Below are 18,826 nucleotides of genomic sequence, written 5' to 3'. Positions count from 1 at the left end.
AAATGGACAACTGGCATAAAAGGCTGGAAGGCTGCAAGAGCCCAACAAGCCTTTCCCAGGGGAAAGCTCCACAGGTTGGCATGGCTCTGTGCTCTTACACTTGGTTCATGTGCAGCAAGGACTGCAATCATCCAGGCCCTCCACCTCCTGCCTTGCCAGATGAACTGTGCCTGGTGCCAGGCCTCCTTTCAAAAGGCTCCCTCAATTTACAGCAGATAAGCTGGACAAGGGCCCTGTTTGCAGGCTGCCTAGCCAGGCAGCTGGCCTGCACACTCAGACCACAACCACAGTCAGGGCAGAGCACAGCCTGACCAGCAAGCCCAGCAGTGGGGCCAGGGGTTTGTGTGCCCATCCCAGGATGACAGCTGCTGCACAGGCAGGCCTTGGGAGGCCGCACTAGCTGAAGGCCCTAGCAACACATCCCAGTTGTTGTCCTTTGCCTTGCAACAATGTCTGCACATGCTGATTTTCTTGATTTTATTATTATTTTCAGTTGTATGACATTTGAAATAGCTTTGGGGGTCATTTGCTGATGTGTCACTGTCCCTTGAAAGATTGCTGTTTGTGATTGTGTGTGTTGTACCTGCCTTCATACAGGCACTGTGTCTGCACCATGGCAGCGTGACAGGTACATTGACAGTACTTAGATGTTGAATGCTTCTTGTGAATATAGGTGAAAAGTTGGGATCACTTGATTATCTCATCTGCTCTTGTATGTAAAATAGCCCATGGCATTTCATACAGGCATTTTTCATGGAAGAAACCAAAAATATTAACTGCTCCATAAAACTATACATAGAAAATGAATATTTCTCAGCTTGGTAACTGGGAAGGTGGCTACTTGATTTTCCTGAAGCACACACTGAGAGCTTATGCCACATTTTATACTACACCTTGAGAACACATAGACTGCTTTAAAATAAAAAAGCCAGGCTCCTTGTGAGAATTTGGAGGAAAATTAATGAGTTCTTTGAATTCTGGGGTCACAGAAGAAGTCCAGCTGAAAGAGATTATCAGTGGGAAGTATGTGTCTTTAATTTCTGTAGTGTTTGTTTATATGTCTCCAGAAAAACTGCACTTCTTTTGCCCAAAGGAGAGAGGGAGGGAAAAACAAGGTCATCATGAAATTTAAAAAGCTGCCTCAGAAAAGATATTAGTTCTAGTTCTGAAGAACAGTAGAGTTGTCATAATGCTGCAACATTCTTATTAAATTTGAATGTGATGATATTTTAGACTGTAGACAGATCGGTCTGCAAGTTGTTGGGACCTGCATTTGAACCTCCTCCGGAATGATTTGATCACAGGAGAAAAATGGTATCTGGAGGTGTGGAATGAACACACACGTTCTTTAACCACTTCAGTGCAAGCCACAGAATCTGAGCTAACATTAGCAGAGAAGAGCAGCCTAAGCAGAGCTGTCTAAGTTCACAGAGAAGTAAAGAGTGCTTACTAACCCTGCTCTGCTGAGAGGGTGACAACTTCTGTTAGCAAAATAAAACAGGCAGCTGGAGGGGCACCTACATGTCTGATATTCAACCATCTAAGCATAACTCTAGGGTGCTGTGTACTGTTGTAGCAGCTGAAAATCTTTTCACATATTTTTTCACATACTCTGAACAGACATTTGAATTCATTATTTTTTATAAAGGAATGCAGTCTATGGTTTCTGAGATTTCCACACAGATCCCTCAAACCTGAAATAACAAAGGATTCCAATGCCTATTCTGTTTGGGAACTTTATGTTTTAATCTGTAATCTGAATTGTAAGGCTGGCTCCTTGTTTAGTTAAAGTTCATTGTGGATACTCCCAAACAGTAGTGGGGAAAACACTTGTACGTTAAAATTTGGAAGTTTCTATTACAACATTGGAGTTGCTGTCCTGTTTACAGTCCTTCACATTTTTATCTTAGAAACACGTTGGGCAGCTATGCCCATTACATAGCCAGGGTACTGCTGACCCAGAGCCGAACATCGTGAGATCTTCCCCTCCTTACAATGTGGGGCTGACTTTTCATAATGGGCTTCCCCACAGGGTATTGTTACAGCACTCTTTTGAATCACTGCCCCATGATTCTGCAGTTGTGGGAGTGACAGTCTTAGATATGGCCCTAGAAATCCCAGTGCTTTGTTACTGCATTTGCTGTCTTCCACTGTCTTCACTTTCAAGCTGAAAGCAAAATATCTCCCCTTGCTGTAATCCAGTGCCAGTCCTGAAGGACCTCAGAACTTCTCACCGACTGGCTTCTTTGCAGTATATGAATGCAAAGCATACTGAACATGTATTTTCTATGTAAGAACATTATTTCAGATGACTGTTTGGCAAAGAAAATGTTTCAGGATAGGAAAAAACAGACTAGCTTGTAAATGCTGCCAAAAGCACCAAATCTTTTTTGAGGGCAGACACTTTGGATGCTTCAGCTGGCAGAAAACCACTGAGGGATATTTTTCAAAACATAAAGTACTGTCCTTTTGAAACTGCCCAGTTCTTTAGAAGAATGTAAAGTGTATTCACAGGATACTGGAACCCAGCCACCTGACACTGCTAGAGTAGGAACAGTTCTTGCAAATCAGAATTGGACTTTATTTTAATAGTACTAATAAAATGAACTGAAGGAAACTCTTGCATTTGAGTAGGAGTTTATTTTTAGGTAACTCAGTGGCTAAAAATAGAATTTCTATACATAGGAACCACATTTTGCCTCTGGTGTGGGTGTTTCTGTCTCACTGGACTTGGATGTGACTACTGGTGACAGATGAATTGTCAGTTCTGCGCTCATGGGAAGCCACACTTGCATCGCTTTGGAAGCTTAGCAATGAGCTGGTGGAATGCCGAACCCAGTCTGAGACATAAACTCAGAGAAAATAAGTATTTATCCATGCGTGGTATGGGCACCAAATCTGTAGGCGTTCTCTGAATTGTGTTTAGAATGTGGCGCCCTTGCTGACTGCCACCTCTTGGGGCTTTTAGAAGTGTTCCTTAATGAATTATATAAAAGTCTGAAAGTCTGCCCTTCGCCCCCCTCCCCCCCCCCCCCCCCCCCCGCCCCCCTTTTTTTTTTCTGTATTTTTGTTCATGCCTTTCCTTTCCTTGCACCTCTCTGTGAGAAACGTTCAAATGGACTTGGGAACAGCAATGCGGGCCATTGGACTGGTGAACCAGAACAGTAAGGATCATATTAAGTATTGTCTGCCTGGTTCTGTTGAGCTGACCTATAAATTATCATTACACAACTTTGTAACATGAGCTATAAAAATAAGTATTGAGAAATGAATAGGTCAGAGAATGAGAATGAGTTCATTCTGTTGTGATTTCAAAACCACAATAGTTTTCCCCTTTCCTCTTTTCCCCCAGAAGCAGAAATGAAATTACATCATTTTACCTAGGTTTATCTATCAGATTTTCCATAATTCAGCTGTAGATTTGAGAGCTCAAGCAGTTCAAGAGCAACTTATTTCTCTTCATTTTCAACTGCTTTTATTGCTTTTCTATTTTATTGAAATACAGCCATTCACTATATTGGATTCTATTCTAGCTATGTTTCTTCACTGTAATGAAAGGTCTTTTTTTTTTTTTTTTTGGTGTGTACCTTTGAAAGAGACTACACTGAGAGATTTCTGGACTGTAGTCTAACCACACAGAAAATACTGTATGTATATATTTACATCAGTACTGCTATATTGTTATCAACAGCTTTTCACAGTCTATAAGGACTTACTACTCAGAAAGTGATTTTATTTCTGTAACTCAGTTTTAAAGAGTTAACAGCTAAGGGTGCTAATAAATCAAAAACTCATGCGTAAAGCTATAGTGCATAAGAAGATTAAAACAATAAAATTTTACTGATTTAATAAATGGAAAAACCAACCAAACAAACAAAACCCACAAAGATTCTTAAATCTTAAATGTTGGGATCCATAAGACTGTAAATAGCTTATTCTAGAAACAAAAATATGCGAATATAATCCTTCAACACATTCAGAGCACTGAAAATATGTTCTATGCAAATCTGTGTACCTTTTGAAAATGAACAATATGACAACAGAAAGCATACTTCTTCATATTCAGACATAGCAAGCATTTGCAGAGAGAGGCCGACAGTGTGATCAGAGAGGCTTGCGCTAACTCCTTCCATTCTCCTGGCATGGTGCAGCTCAAGCAGTGCAGCTCTTGGAGCAGTGCAGGCCAGCACTGCTTGTTCTGCATGGGTGCAGCTGTAGTTATTCTGCTTGTGAAGCCTATGGCACTAGCTGCGAAATTGAAGCGCACAGTTTAGGTAGATAAGCAATAGGAGATCAAAGGCCTTATTCTGGAATATTTACAATTTCAAGAGACCAGCTCAGAGGGGGAGGAAGAGGTGCCACTGCCTATAAAGGGGGTCTGAATTAAAAGGAAGCTAGAATATTGATCCCATGGCTTAAAAGCACCTGGGATCTGCTGAAATGGTAGCTTCCTCACAGTAGAAAATACTAGCTATCAATTCTAATATTGAAGTGTTCCTTTATGCCCAGTCCTGCTGTGTATTCAGTGACTTTTTTCAAATACTGGTTACCACCAGGAAATGTGAATATCATTACCAAAACACTGCATCTCCCTGGGCAGCTCCTAGGACTGCTTCATTATAACGAGTCATGGTCTAGTCTTGAAATGCCTGCTTCTGTTCTTGGAAAGAGTTTCATAAAACCAGATGCATGTCAGAAACCTGCATAAGTGGAAACTCACTGAGGTTCATGACTGCTACAGTGAATGCCATGCTAGCTAAGCTATCCTTTGGCTTATTCTCTATAGCCCCGTGATTCCTGCCTGCTCCACTTTGGGGACCCAGGCTTGAATGGCCCTGCCTGGGTCAGATGTTTCAGATCAGGCCCACTCCTGTCAGCCATGGAGCCATAGCTCAGATCCAGAGTGGAGTCACATTTCTTTCCCTGGTGGCCCTGGGCAGAGAGCTGGCTTGTCCCCTGCTTGTGTCAGCCCCAGCCAGCAGAGAGGCCACCTGGGCATCCAGGGCAGCTGGGGCTCAAGAGGGAGTTCAAGCCTGCATCTGACGTGGCAATGTTCTTGGCTGCCCAGGCTTCCACAGAAGGGGAGGGTTTCATTCCCCTCGACTGCGCTGGGGCCAGGTAACTCAGCGACACTTATGTGCTTTGTATCTAATAGACAATGAGAGTTGTGCTCCTCCAGACTGTGATTACAGGAATAAATGTCTAATGCTTTTGCTCTGAGTCATCCTCAAGAGCAGCCTATCAGTCTCCAGTGACTATTTTTGGAGCCTGGCAATACACATATCCCCAAAAAATCTCTTTGCTGAGTGACTAAAGGAGACAGGTTCCTAACTGGCACTCTGAATCATCTTGCTGTGGCCAAGCATCTAACTATTTAGCTGTTGAAACATCTGAGCTGGATATGTCTTCAGCCAGTCTCTGATAAAATCAGGAATCAAACCCAGGAATCCTAGTTCACAGATTTTATTTTATTTTTTTCCTGTAACCATTATAAAACACATTGTACTTTTCTACCTCTAGGTATTTTCCATTATTTCAACTTCCTTCTGCAACTCAGACCTAAAGCTGCTTGCAAAATTCTACTTTCAGACACACACGGGAAATTTTGACATAGAGAACCAGAGGGTTTATCAGTTCATTTTTTTCTTTTAATTTCTTAAGGTATAAATTTTAATGAGCTAAAAAGAGATAATATAACCTCTTCTTTGATCTGGTGTTTTTATGTCTGTAATCTTTCCACTTGCTGCAGCTCTCTGAGAATTTTATTACTAAATTAGATGCAGATTATTGTAAGGCATCTTGAATGCTCACATCCCTAAGCAGTTATATAATTGCTTTGGTCAATGTGTTTTTGTTTGTTTGTTTTTAAGATTCAACTATAAAAAGCACATTTGTTACAACTGAAGATTTGGATTCAGTGAAAGACTGTTCTTCATAAATGATACTCCAACACCTTGAGTCACATCAGGGGCAGCACATGTGCTATGCTGGGATCAGTGCTAGGACCTCTGTCTTCAGTTTATTGCCTGAAGACTTGAAGTGCAAAAGAAGCACACTTGAATATTTGTAACTCTTACATGATGTAGCACCTTCTAATTTCCCCTGTCACTTTTTACAATTTCTCTCTCTGTGTTCAGCCCTTCTATGGCAATCAGTGTTTCCAGATCCTTCCTAGTCTTCACTAAACTGAGGAATGGTGGTTTGCCCTGAAATGTTAGCTCTCCAAACAAGAATGACAGGAGTAATCCTTTGGGGTGCTTGTATTTTTAATTCACTTCTTTTTCCCAAGCGTTGTCTTCTTTTGACAAGGCACATGGTTGCAGCCTAGAGAGCTTTGGGATCATTGCCTATCATTTTCTCTTGGGAATACTTGTTGTGAACCTACTGGCTTCATCTTTCACTGCCTGGTTTGGTCCCTCAGCTTTTTCAAGGGGTACACAGTGATTCTTAACCTCAGTGATAAACCAGATGAAGTGGTTCAGATGCCACAAGTAGTAGCTTGCAGCCCATTTTCTCCTTGTGGAATATGCCCTCATCATTTCTGACAGGTAACGATCCTGTTTTCTCTAGCTATCCAGACTTCCTGTCCCTGCTAGTGTTTATGAACATTTTATATTTCTGGATGTTTGTCAGTTTAACCACCACCTTTTGTTATAAATGGTATTACTCATTATGGAATTGAATATATATATATTTATTTATGGATGTGTCTTGCACATATTGCTAGTAATGGGCTACAGTAAGGTCAAGATAAGAGAGGGTCCATCTAAAGCAAACCTCTTGTCCTGGTATTGCTCCTTCTGTCAGAAAAAAAAAAAAAAAAAAAAAAAAAAAAAAAAAAAAAAGCACCTGTTGTGCAGATGCTTTTGTGTGTTAATACACTGAACAATAAAGCAGTTTGTTCCTTTTCCATTCTTTATGGTATGTATATTGCAAGCTTCTGTCTGATGTAATCTGCCTATTTAACTTGTGGTTTCCTGGTCAGTTTTTAGAATTGTTTTGTGTTTTCTCATGAATTCCAGAGGGCTACTTCCCTGTGAATTCATATGTGTCTGGCTCACACAAGAAATAGACGGCTAGGTCTATGGAAAGTCTCACTATACACTCTTCTTATTCCTCAGTGTCTGAGGCTCTTGCTCCAGGATAAAATGGCAATGGATGGGGCAAATCCAAATGGAGAAAAACAGTATGGTACATGCTCTGGCAGGACATGACAAGTGCTACATGTAATCTTAAAAAAATAAACAAATAAAAATCAAAATATCAAAATTCTGTTTTCCAATGACACTGTGCAGTTCCTGCTTTAGTAGACTGGACTTTTGACAAGGCCTTCTTTGAATATTTAGAAAGAAAATTGTCAGCTATCTGACGGAAATCCTAGATAGGATGCAACTTGTTTTATCCAGTAAAAATCCTACATAGGATGCAGTTATTTTTGGAGGACATGAACTTATTTAGTAAATAAATTTGCAAGTATGAAACAACATTTTATGAAAAGGTAGAAGGCATTTAGTTCACTCTTATGACACATGCCCTCATTTAAACCGTTGTTTGCAACATCTAGCATGAATTTGAATGTGATAGAAGCCCATGGACTGAGAGTTTTAGTCACAGTTTGTTATATATAATTGGAGAGCTTGCATGTGAAAAGATTATTGTCACAACTTTGCTTTAACTAAAAAAAAAGCCTTCCACAGACCTGAATTTTTGCTGTCTTCCATACATATGATATATTGGGTACATATCTATACTAAAAGCTTACAGATTTGCTGAGAAAATTTCTGTACATGGAAGTGGATTAAAACACTAGGAAAAAAGAATGGACCTATGGAGAACAGAATCACAGAATCACAGAATTTCTAGGTTGGAAGAGACCTCAAGATCATCGAGTCCAACCTCTAACCTAACACAAACAGTCCCCACTAAACCATATCCCTAAGCTCTACATCTAAACATCTTTTAAAGACTTCCAGGGATGGTGACTCCACCACTTCCCTGGGCAGCCTGTTCCAATGTACAGCCTTACAGGAGTTATGGCCTGTTTGTTTCTCAAGACCTGAGTATGCAAGGTCTGTGCTTAGGTACATGCTCAACAATGTGAAAACTTCCCTCTTAATAGGTTAAAACATTTCTGTGGTTTAGATTCAACTTCCAGTGAAGCTGATGTTAAATAAATATGATCCATAGTTGCATGTAGTTACATCAAGGGGAAAAAATAAAGGAGTTATTGAAGCCCACTCTTACTAATTGGCTCACTTTCCCATTGTCAGGGACATGTTTGCAGTAGAACAGTGCAAGTTTGTCGCTCATTCACCAGTATCCTCTCATATTTCATCCCATGCATGAAGTGCTGTCATGTGCTGTCCACCTTCATTGCTGAGGATCATTTGATAACACATTCCTGCATACCAAAACAGAGAGGGTACATTTCCTATTCACACCACACTTGTTTCATTGTGGTGGCAACTTTTTCTCAAGGCAAAGGGAAACCAGCCAGTTACATACCTTCCTGTAATTATTCCAGTGATGTGTTTGCAGAAAGCCAGCCAAATACACAGCCTCTAAAAGGTGTCCTAGTGCAGATCCAGAACACTGCTAAATGAGTGTATGTTCATTAATACTCTAAATTAGTATGTTAGAATGAGCCCTTCTGCATTTTATATTCATACCTGTACTATTTTTCTTGCAGTCTATGAATGCGATTAGAAAATTAAGTAATATCTGTGCTGAGCTGAATAATGTGTGCATTTTAATAAATCCTGGAGCTTTCCTGTTTTCTGTCGGGGCACTCTGCAGAGTACTGGTGCATGCACACTCAAGGGGACCGGAGCAGTCTGCTAGAACAGCCCTTGATGGAACAGCCAACAAAGGGCTGCAAAGTGCACAGTGCCCCCGTTGTGGGGGGGGGGGGGGATGTGGTGGTGAAACTAAATTGCTTTGAATGCTAAAGTACTGAAACTAATACTTGACTTAAAGCGTGTGAATGCCTTGCTGATTGGCGAGATCATGGACGTGACAGAAATTAAGCGCATACTTAAGTGCTTTGGCAGGCTGGTCTTTTATTGAGTTAGGCTATTCTGATGGAGATGGTGAATGGTTAAATGTGTAACTTGACAGTTCCTCCACTTCCAATGTTTTAAGCTTTTTACCATAAGCTCAGAGGTTTAGATGCTGAAAACAGTCTAAATAGCATAAGCACTTGTGAAAACGTATACCAAAGCTCCAAGGACAAAAATGTCGCATCTATGAGCAAAAATGTAAGCTCAGCAGTCTTTAGCTAAGAACCAAGAGGAATGGCTGACTACTTCACTGGTAGTAAATGCTTTATTTACCACTGTCTTCAGATGCACGTTGGATCTTGACAGTGCTTGTAAAAAGCAGGCACTTTTATTTTGTATTTGCAATAATATCTTTCATGCTTGACTTCTGGCACTAAAGTCTAAAAAAATAGGTTGCTGAAAAAAGCATATTAACTTGAATGATTATTTGGTTAATTGATTGAAATTCATCTACATTTAATACCATCCCATTCTTCCAGGAAGCATAAATATCTCTACTTGGGTTTAGATGCACCAGTTTGGTACAACCTTCCTTTGGGGTGAATAGATACTATAGGCAACGTACTTAGAAGTAAGTTTGTATGCTCTTCAATTTGAAATGATGATCCCTGTCTTTTTTCCAGTCTTTTCTTTTTTTCTTCTTTCTTTGTATTCACTACACTATGCATAATCCTTTCTAAATCAAGATATTGTGTATAACCACACCATAAAATCTGGGCTTTCTTTTGAAGCATGCACTTTCAACTTCTTCTACTAACATGGGTATTTTTGAACTCAAATTGCAAACACATATGTGATCTTTTTACTGTGTATTGATCACCTTTTCCTTCATTACTCCTATTCTTTTTACCAAGTCTAAGTGAGTAAAAATAACAGGCTCATAAGTCAGCTTTTATCTCTCTAATCACTGGACTCATCAGGTAAAATATGAGGAAGGTCTGGGCGAAAAGTAAAGTATTTCTTCAGTTAATTACAGATGTACTTTCTATAATTAATAGAAATTATTACTTAAACAACTCTGAGAAAAGGAAGCAAAGACAACTTCTTGGCCATAAATATTAGAGCTCTGCCAATGTATTTAAGGAGGTCAAATGACCTGACAACATGCCTGAACCCTCATCTGGTAAAATAATAAAGAGGCTTAAGAATTCCTATATAGCCTTCCAATTTAACTGTGCTAAGGGATTTCTTAAAAAGAAATGTGGTATGGGGGGAAAAACAAAGCAGAAATCTAAAAAGAAAACAGTGAAATAATTTTCTTTGTGTCTTCTAAAAAGAACAGCTGTAATATATTACTGCTTATTGTCCTCAACTATATTTCTTCTTGGCATAGATAAGTTTCTGCCCAGCTAATTAGAGAGATTTTCAATCTTTGGCTTTTCCTTGCTACAGTTCTTATATGATCATGTTTTCTCTCAGTTACTTATGGACAGAGGCATGCTGGGAAGCACTATCATACTATATAAGCAATTGATTTTAAAAAAACATCCCATTTAGTTTTGAAAATACCCCTCAAATATACTGGTAGCATTTTGCAGACCTTCACAACAGGCCTAATCCGGTGAAGTCAGTGCAAGTCTTTCCACTGACATCAATGGGCAGTGGATCAGGGCTCATTTATGTGCTGCTTCTAGCTGTACTTTCCCCATTCTTTAATTCTTCTCTGTTTTCCCGCTGAGATTTATTGAACCTGATAGAGATAATTCTTGCTTTTTTTTTTTTTTTTTTTTTTTTTTAATTCTACACAGGTGGTAAATCTTTTGTTTATAAAGCATCTTCTAGACCAGCAAGTTTTACCAGCTGTTTAACAACCCAGTAGAAGGAACTGTATTTGTGCTGAGAGGACACAGATAGATGGAGCAGCTATGCTGGAGCAGTTTCAGGCAAAGACCACCAAAGCACAGAGGCTTCTAATGTAAAAGCTACCCCATGACTTCAAAGCTCCAGTTTCAACTCCTGTGTGCAGAAGACTGCTGTGTGCCCTTACACATCTTCAGAGCACCTACCACCTTGGACTTAACAGCAACACTAACATGTACTGTTTGATTTGGACAATTTATTTTTGCCAAATTGGTCCCCTGAACAAACCCAAAAAAAGGAGTGAAAAAGTGTTTTTCTTATAGATATAGATTTTTAGTTCATAAGATATAATTAAATCTGTGTTATCTTAGTGTAAGTGAGTCCATATGTCTTTGTAGAATCAAATTGGCCTGCAGCTGGCCAAAGCTACTCATCCTAATTGTCTGTTCTGGAGTAATTCTGGATTTAGGTTTGGAAGAGCCCAGTGACTAACACATACTTGAAGGGGAGGTTGTTGTTGGTGTTCCTCTGGAAGCCATTTACAGAATGATGAGAGAGGTGGTGGGGAAAAAAAAAAAAAAAAAAAAAAAAAAGCGTGGAAAGCAAGGTACAGGACAGTTCTTTGCACAGGGTCATTAGACTGGCACCTGGAGTGGGTTAGCCTCCTATCTTAAACTTGCCAACACCTCAGTAATTCAGCAATCAGAAAAAAAAAGAACACCAGGAGTGACGGAGGTACTGAGAGAGACTTGCTGCTTCTCCCCATGTAATAGTGATAGGACAGTGGTGAGCAAGGGTCAGTATGGGTCACTCGGTCTTCCTGTAAACAACAGCAACCTTTTTCACAGTGAAGTGCATCACATTTTTGTTGTCTCTATAAAAAGAACAAAATACCTCCCCCATCAATTCCCCATCAGAGTACAGTAATGAAACACCCAGCTGCAGATGCAGCAAAAATCATTCCAGTTCTGCTCAGTTATTGTCTGTCTCATCTTTAGCAGATGGCTGGACGATGATGTCTGCAGTAATAAAAATATTAAAAACAAAAACTGCCAGCTGAATTGGAAAACTGACTAATTTCTATTTTTATAATGTGGTACATGAAGCCATTATTTCTGGAGCCAGTAATGGTCATATTCAGCAACAGCCATGTGAGAACATTTCGTGACGAGAAGAAGCTCTACTGGACTGCTCCATCTCCAGTCTTCTGGAAAGAGAGGGCACCTCACAGCATAACCAGAGCACGCAGGAAAAATCTGGCCAAAGACAGCCCTGTACTGCTTCCATATGTCACTTGAAAGAACACTGGTAGCTGTAACAGTGGTAGTAGCAAGAGACATTCTTCCTCACTGAGGCAGAATATTTGAGGCTTGCTTCATTACTGCTTGCACAAGGCACACACATTGCATAGTCAAGCATTGCCTGGCACTACCACTTTTGTAGCAAGACATCTTTGGAGCAATTCCTACCATGGCCATGCCTTGGCCTTCAGCTGCATTCTGGGTTCTCCTCTTGCTCTTTGACATGTGCAGATTTTCTTGCTGTGGGACATGGAGATATAATGTCAAATGTAAGCACAATTTTTTACAGTTGAACTGTAAAGCAATGTCCTATGTTCTGGTTTACATAAAAATAGGGTATGACTAAAAGTTATGAACAGATGATGCTGCATGAATGCTCACTGGGTAATGATCTTGGTTATGTTTATACAGGATAGATTTCTAAACAACAGAAGACCATTTGGCACTAATTCATGCACTCATATCATTTCCTCCAGGAGAGTGACATTCTATCACTCTGTCATTGAGGTGCATTGTCTGGATCGTATTGGCAATTTCTGTGAAATTTTAACTTAGTGAAAACAGGCTGGTGTTATTCAGAGCTGTGGGCTAGTAACCCAGTTTTTGAAGTACAGGAAAGAATCCTTCTCAAACTCAGACCCTATGAAGGCATCTTGGCTGTCACAGATAATCCCTTTGTCAATATAGTGACATTCAGAGTATCCAAAAAGATTATTGGTTCTGTTACAAATATTGTTGCTTTTATGTTCATAGTTAAAAGGCAATTTAAAGATTATCCTGAGATTTGGGTGTTTGCTTTTTCTATGAAAGATGTTCACTGGGTTATGAAAACAGCAGTTCTGTTTGCTTTATGGAAAATGCTTCATTTGCTGCACCTGTTATCTCGTATCTAACATTTAGTGTTAATTGTCATTACCTGTTATTAAAGAACAACCTCTGGTCTTGTTCCATCTTTCCTTGCGAAAGTTCCATTCAGCAAGGGGACAGGAATAAATGAAGAACTATGTTATGTTGTCATGTTGCAGTATGTTAGACTTATCATTTTTCATGCACTAATTAATGCTGGTTTATTTCAGATTCTATGGCTTCTAAATTATTGTATTTTTTTGAAGGAAGGAAAATGCACAAAGCAATTTGTATGTTTTCAATTCATTTCCTTAAAAAGAAAAAAAAAAAAAAAAAAAAGTATTGCTTTCCTGGGGGGTTGGGTGTAAATGGATTTTTAGTTTGTTTGTTTTTCTGAAACTGCATTTTTTTCTTCATTCATTTAAGCTTAGATATATGTTCCAAGTAAGATTGTCCCCTCATCATCCTTCACAACCTGGGAACTACAGTAGCACCTTTCCTTTTCAGTGAAAGATGGGGATGGCTCAAAACTCTGAAATCTAGGGCATATCAGTCATTCTTTATCTTATTTTGCCATCTACAAACCCAAACCAAAATGTTACCTGCCTACCTTATAAGAGGGTGAGACTTTGTGAGCAAGTGTTTCAGAACTGCCACTGAAAAGCTTGAGGGAAGTGAAAATGTTGGCCTTGTCATTATCTCTAAGAGAAATAAAAATTCTCTGTGTGTGGTTTTGTTCAGTAAGCATTATTTTTAAATCTGAAATTACTTTAGATATTGAAAATGTGCTTGCACCCTTGCTTTACTACAGAGTAATAAAATTTTAAAATGAAATACTGTCTCTTATCTGACTCTAGCAATTTGTCACAGTAGGACTTGCTGAGCTGGATGTGGTATGTACACATTTAACAACAAATTATTCCATAATAAATTCTCACACAATATGCCTGCAGGCCCACAGCTTACTGACTTGTTCAGTGAAGAAGTTCCTGCTGCTGCTTGCTTTCAGCCTGCCACCCACTGGGTCCCATTTATGGTCTGAAGTTCTTATATTGAAGGAGTTGATGAACAATCAGTTTTATTTTATTTTATTTTATTTTATTTTATTTTATTTTATTTTATTTTATTTTATTTTATTTTATTTTATTTTATTTTATTTTATTTTATTTTATTTTATTTATTATTTATTTCATTTTATTTTTTCAGAATTCTCTAAAGCTTTGTCATATTTCACCCTAGCTGGCCTTTCAGTCATGAGAGCCCTGTTGACTTGGCTGCTCCGTGCATTTGCTACCATTGCTGCTGCCCCATCTGTACCTCTTCCGACTCCACTGAAGTTGTTCTTGAGTCTGAGGACTGATTCAGGATGCAGCATGGATTTATGCTGTGGCAAAATTCTGTGCTTCAGTTGATCTCTATTACCTACCTAATAATTCCTAGAATTTTATTTGTTTCTATAACTGCTACTGAGCAGTAAGGTTTTTTTTTTCTTAGTTTTCTCACATTCTGAACTTTTCTGGGGTGATAGTGGTCTTCCTAGAGACTTTCATTTTATATATTTTTCCCCTTCATTTTTGAATAACCACTTACTTTTGACTATTTTGAATCTGCCACCTGCTATTTTCTTCTGATGTCTTCGATTATCTTCTTGCATTGGAGAAACCCAATGAAACAGTAGACATCAAAAATATGTTCCATTTATTAAATGATCTATTTTATTTTATTTTTTTATTTTATTTTATTTTATTTTATTTTATTTTATTTTATTTTATTTTATTTTATTTTATTTTATTATTTTATTTTATTTTATTATTTTATTTTATTTATTTTATTTTATTCCTACTGCATTGCTTCAGAAAGAAGTCAAATATATTATATATTTTACTTCAGTCAAAATATATTATATATATTCCAAAATGAATTTATGGTCAAAGTATGAGTAATTTTTAGAAATCTTTTAATATTTTAAATTTTTCAAAAATTAATTTCAATAACATTTTTGTACATCTCATAAAAGTGGTGGGAGATAATATTGGAAGCAAGTCACCTCTCTTCTCTTTAGTAGAATCTCTCAGACATGTATAGGATAGAGTATATGCCAATGTTTTATCCTGAATTAACAGCTCTGAGGCAAGAAGATTTTTCCATAAGTTTTAAAGGGTTGAATGGGATGCCACTGAGAGAGAGAATCCTTCAAAACATAGCTGGGCCTGGCACAGAGCCACTCTAAACATTTGGTTGGACTGATGTTAAAATTTCTATCTTGCAAGTATTTGAGTTTTAAATCAATAGAAATATTTGATTAATTATTTTGCCTTAATTCAAGTTTTTTAAAGCCAAAACATTAGACTGCAGGCAGGCAATCTCTTCTGCATGCCTTTAATGCAACCTCAAAACACATTAAATTTTTCAAAATGAAGCTTAATCCTTGATAATTTTCAGTTTTAAATTCCTACTATTTTTTTCCCCATGATTAATTACAACAGATTGTATTCATTAGCTACAGTCATTTGCCATAAAGGGAATGGACTAAACTAGCAACATTTTGTGCATTGTAGAATAGAGTTTGCAATGCATTTTCAGCTAAGAGACAGTGCACAATTTCTTTCATCCTGACATCTTGTAGCAAGGAGACATCCTGGACTGGTGCATGCTTCCAATACTACCTCTGAGGGGAGCCATTTTCCAACAGTTGTGATTAGTGTCATGGAAACCGTATATCTTTTTAATCCTTGCATCATTACATGGGCCTGATTCTATTCATGCTTAATTGACATGAATCAGAAATAGGTCAGCAGAAGACCACAGCCCATTTCAACTGAACACACATCAAATAAGATGAAAACCTTTGAGGTACTTCTGTTGTTTTCAGTATGGCACACAGAAGAGAAAGAGTAAAATGAAACCGTACAGAAGAAATAGCATTAAGTTATTTTTCTTTTTAATATCCATTTGTGTGTGATTTGGTGAAGTTCATTCAGTAGAGAAGACATGCTATGCCAAAGCTTTGTCATATATAACTGTATAAATATAGAATATTAATGTTTATTTCAAAATCTGTTTTAATGGTATGTTTTCATTTATCTGAAATTAAGGACATATTCTGCAATTTGAAATTTCATTTTCAGCTGAAATCCTGAATGGCAAGAATCATTTTCAAGACCACAACTTCACTTGGAGGTACAGGAGGAGGTGGAGGAAGAGATATGAAACAACTCAGCAAACAAACGGAAATTGAATATAATCATTATCGGTAAGTTATGCCTGGGTTTGGCAAAGAAAGCATCCAATGACTTCATGTATTTTACATTACTCTATAGCCCACTGGAGTTTGGTTCGCAAATGTTCTTAGATGCTGAATTGTCCTGATATGTGTCTCCCTGATATGTGCTTAGGAATATAGTTTATTTGTTGATGCGGCCAGCTGGACTATGACTGAGAAAATGTCATTCTTAATTACAGTGCTCTGAGAAATCTTAAAAAAACTCTACAAAGAGTGGGCAAATGATGTAGTTCAAGATTTTACATAAAACCCAGGGTGAGAGATTAGTGAAAGCTTTTCCTGTACTTTGAACTTCCACTATTCCATAGATATTTACTTTAAAGACACACCAAATATGTTTCATGGAACGTAGCTAAATGTAGGTTATATGAAGAATTTTCAAACATTCTTAAAAATGGTAATTTCTACTTAATTTCTGTATTTGTTTATATTTTTATTTTTCACTTCACAGAAGACAAATGACTGAAAAGTTAACTTTGAATAAACTTTGGAGCAAAAGCTCTTCAAATGGCTCTAAAATAAGTCAAAGCAAATTGTCTCAGTTTGCTTGTGTAGATCCAGCCTGACCAGGCTCAATAACAATGTGACAATGCCAATTGCTGAAAACCCACTGTCATCTAAAATTAAGAAAAAATTCAGGGTAAGGACAAAAATATGAAGTAGCTGGTGTAGTCAGTTCTGCACCAAGTTCTTTTGAAGCTCAGCAGTGTTCTCAGAGCAGACCAGAGGTTCTAGATCTGGCCTATTCTGAGACTCTTAACAAAGCTACAAATTGTGGAGTTCTGCAAGGAACAGAGAGGCATGTATGGATTAGAATTTTGACTGATTAGACTGCGACCACTGCTATATTATTTCATGCAGACTTAAAAAAAAAAAAAAAAAAAAAAAAAAGAATCCCCAAAACCCAATCATATGATAACTTCTGGCTGAACTCCTGCACAACGTGAACTGGAGTCAAAACTTGCTTTAGCTAAGCCAACTCTCCCTTGGCCCCAGCTTTCAAATAATAACAGTTGTTATTTTTGTTTTGTTTTTTTCCAATTAGATGAACAAAACTTCTTGGGATGTCTTTCAACCTCCTTCCACTGAATCACTCCAAAGTAATAGTAGATGATTTAGACAAATGATCTGAGTTACTGATTTCATGGATGGAGAGAATGAGTAAGAAGCATACTCTGTCCCTTGGCTGTCATTCACTGCTTTACCATATCTGCACTCACATCCCAGTGAATGCGTTGATTACTGTTCTGGATTCTCCATTTAATAAACTGCATTAAACTCTCCCTGGAAAAAAAGCAAATGAGTGGTCTGGCTTATCTACTTTTATCTTGGCATAATAAGACATTCTTTCTAATCAGCTGATTTGGAGAGAAGTTTGCCATGTTGAAACTGGGGACAAGTTTCACTCAAATTGAATTGAACTGCCTCCTGCTTACAACTATACAGCTCTTTGCTGACAGCTCATGCACTCAGAATTTGGGCAAGATTTGCATGGCCCTGAATCAAAATAACATTTACAGTAGTTTTTTGAGTGCTTGAAAGGCATGGTGATGATCTAAGACTAGCATTTAGTCCAAACCTAAAGATCTGTTCCAATATATTCCAGTCAATCCTTACCTTGGGATTTCAGACTAACGGCAGGGGTTCAAAATGTGCTTTTATTTATGAACTTTGGGTGGGAGACATGCAAAGTTTAGAGCAGAATAACTTTCCAGTCTATAGGGATAAATATGCTGTTGGGTTCTGTGAGAATCTCAGATAACTGTCTCTATACCCACAAATCCATATGTTTCCTCACAGCTGCTATGGCATGAGACACATCAAAGGGAGAGGCTAAATATCAGGAGACCTTGAAATTTAACCTGTAATAAAATAGATATATGACAGCATTAAATTCCAGCCAAAACATATTGGCATTTACCAAATTTGGAGAGGAAGACATTGCACTCCAGATTGCAAGCTTTTTAAAAAAAAAATAATTATTTTTTTCTTTTTTGGAATGATGATTTTACAGTAATTGTAAGTCACATGCTTGCAAAGTGCATAACAAAGCTGTTATTGTTCCATTTTGATTATTTTTATAGAATGGAAATTGAGGCTGAGATGCTTTTTCAGTTCTTCAATGTTGGGATAGTTATTGGTTTGGCCCCCAGTTCAGAGTGGGACAGGTGGTATGGATATATTTGGCTCCTAGTGAAGGGTGCCCATGGCAGCTGCTGAAGTGGAAAGCAAACAAATGAAGCTTGAAATGGAGGAATAGCTTAAGCCCAAATTTGTAACCATTATATTTTAGTTTCTTTTCCTTGCTAACTAAAAGATGTATCTTTCCAACTTCTCAAAAGTTGCACATTTACGTAAAATATATGCATATACCAATTCAGTTCATAAATTGTCACCATCCCAAACCACGAAGCAAAAGGCCAACAACTTTTTAAAGTGTCATCTTACAAAGCACTATTCCTTTTATAAGAGAACAAAAGGATGGGGGCAAGATCTACAGCAATCTGAACAGACATTTCTTGAGCAAGCCAAATAGT

At 38.0% G+C, this 18,826-nt stretch overlaps 2 long non-coding RNA genes across 10 annotated transcripts in view; one reads left to right on the top strand and one right to left on the bottom strand.

Annotated features, from left to right (window-relative positions):
• Nucleotides 1-18,826, bottom strand: part of LOC137857580 (uncharacterized) — a 278,206-nt gene that overhangs the window by 54,974 nt on the left and 204,406 nt on the right. The gene's annotated exons all lie outside the window — the stretch shown is intronic.
• LOC137857578 (uncharacterized) lies at nt 15,598-17,589 on the top strand. 2 transcript variants are annotated; one of them, XR_011097153.1, is made up of 3 exons: nt 15,598-15,859; nt 16,135-16,259; nt 17,335-17,589. It is a non-coding gene; the product is annotated as an uncharacterized lncRNA (long non-coding RNA). The 2 variants fall into 2 exon arrangements; XR_011097152.1 differs by having other exon boundaries at nt 15,598-15,934.

The sequence above is a fragment of the Anas acuta genome, chromosome 5, assembly GCF_963932015.1.
Source record: "Anas acuta chromosome 5, bAnaAcu1.1, whole genome shotgun sequence".
Lineage (NCBI taxonomy): Eukaryota > Metazoa > Chordata > Aves > Anseriformes > Anatidae > Anas > Anas acuta.
The sequence above is the reverse complement of the archived record's forward strand: the minus strand, read 5'-3'. Positions and strand labels throughout refer to the sequence as shown.